The sequence below is a fragment of the Patella vulgata genome, chromosome 6 (assembly GCF_932274485.2).
Source record: "Patella vulgata chromosome 6, xgPatVulg1.2, whole genome shotgun sequence".
Lineage (NCBI taxonomy): Eukaryota > Metazoa > Mollusca > Gastropoda > Patellidae > Patella > Patella vulgata.
The window spans coordinates 44,376,925-44,379,343 of NC_065884.2; positions in this window are offsets into that span (position 1 = coordinate 44,376,925).

The window sequence follows — 2,419 nt, forward strand, 5'->3', positions numbered from 1 at the left end:
CACGATTACGTCATCTTAGAAACAGATTTGTCACTGCAACCCTTGGTGGAAGGGTAACTGCACAAACTGTTCGAAATCGCTTGCAGACTGCTGGTCTTCGAGCTCGGAGGCCCTATAATGGACCAATATTGACACCTCTTCATCGCCGTAACCGACTTGTGTGGGCCACAAGACACATAAGATTTACTCAAAGACAGTGGAATTCGGTTGTCTTTAGTGACGAATCTCGATTCACTTTGAGATTTGCCGATGGCAGGGTCCGAGTGTACCGCAGACGATCGTGAACGTTACGCTCAAGCATGCGTCAGAGAAGTTGACCGATGGTTTGGGGTTCTTTTTGTGCACATGGACGTTCTCCTCCTGTTGTTGTCCACGGGAACTTAAATGCTGTCCAGTACAGGGATCAGATTTTGCAACCTGTTCTTCTTCCGTTTATGCAGAGACATGGGCCTGGACTAACGTTTCAACAAGACAATGCTCGACCCCATACAGCAATTGCTACCCAGAATTTTTTAAGAAATGCCGGTGTCCAAGTCCTGGATTGGCCGTCGCTTAGCCCCGACCTTAATCCTATTGAACACATCTGGGACGAACTAGGTCGACGTGTTCGTCAGCAAGTGAATCCACCACTGACGTGACGTTGCAGGACCTTCAACATGATCTTGCTGAGCCGTGGCGACGTCTTCCTCGGGTAGTGTTTACTAATGTTCTGAGATCCATGAGAAGACGTTGTGTGGCAGTACGAGACGCTCGAGGAGGCCACAACCATTACTAAACACTTTATTCCGATTGTTCTCCAAGTCTGTAATTTTCATATTGGGGGGTACTGTGATATTACGAACTTTATCAATGTCAAGGACTTTCGGCGAGACGTATTCTTGCTTTCTGTTGATGTCAAAGTCGTCTGTGCACAACATAACACTAAAATAGTTGCCTTAAACCAAATATTAAAAATCTAGTCCCAAAAATCCTGAGTGTCAAGTTTTTAATTTGGCTGAGTATAGTTGATCTTAAAGGACAATATTGGTGCCAGTCATTATCACATATGTGATAGAACTAATTAAACACATTCCAAATATAATTTTAACTCAGAGATCATTGCTACGATAGCTGAGTTATACAGGATTCCTGAATCGGAAGTGACGAACGCCAAAGGAAAACATGAGGCATACCTCTATATAACTGGCTGAAGTGCCGGCTGATAACAGATACATGGGCGAATTTCTGCTCACTAATAATTCCTTCGAAGACTAAAAGTTGTTGTGTGAGAGGATATCTAACAATTTATAAAAAGAATTGACTGCCAGTAGATAAGAGAACACGAAAGAAAAGTCCGTGCATTACCATGTTTTTATAAGGTAGGGGAAAGCGGGGTTAGTCCGACCCCATTCATATCTCGCGCCCACTCGGCCAAACCTCAGCAGATACCAGTACCCTACATCTAGCCTCGGCTGTATGACGAAGTGCGCCATTGGGACTACTTTCAAGTTCCTGATTACCAACGCCGTTGCCCATGACGACGCATTTAAAGAATGTTTTACCATACAAAGATTTCAAAGTCTGAAGCTGTTTTTCTTTCAAGTTTATCCTATTTCCTTTCGACACGGACCAGTTTGAACACATCCGTGATTGTTGTGTAATGAACATATTTGAACGATATATTAAATCAAATATAGATCTGAATCTAAAAATTCTACTTGGAAATCGTGTTGGATAATTATAAATTTGTGTCCGATATTGCACGACTGACAATTTTTTAGACGGTAGAGTAGTATTTCTGTATTGCAGGAACGGTCAGTTCACAAATAAAGAAACTAATGTAGGCCTATTTTGGCGCAGATTGTATTTGCTGTATCCAAAGAGTTAATACATTTAGCAGAAAAAAAAAGGTTGCATGGGCACCTAGGTTTCAGTCTATTCAGCCTTTGGCATAATATGGCACTGGTGGCCCCTTGTGTACAAACGCTGTCAATGACATAAACAAGGGGCATACTTATGAAAGGTATCTTACTTCAAAGACAATCAAAAGTACTATGGTTAGCTAGTTATTAAGTTTCAATCAGCTTGAACCAAGTCAACTTTTATGCTATCCTTTGTATTACTATTGTGATATGCATTTCATAACATCTGATATTGTAATAACACCATTTTTCGACACCCCCAACATCTTCTAGAGAGAAATGGAATTAAAGGTCCACATAGAGGTCTTCAGCAGTATGAGAAAAACAGAAGATCCGAAGAAAACTCACAAGGTTGGACAGGTGACCATACTCCACGTCATGTCAAAGCTGTGAACTAAAGCGAATATTCATAACCTCTAGATTATATACAAATATGATTAATGGAAATCGATTCTGTAGTACACAGCCTTGAGTTATGGCAAAACTATAATTGTCTAAGATAAACTCATTCTATGTTA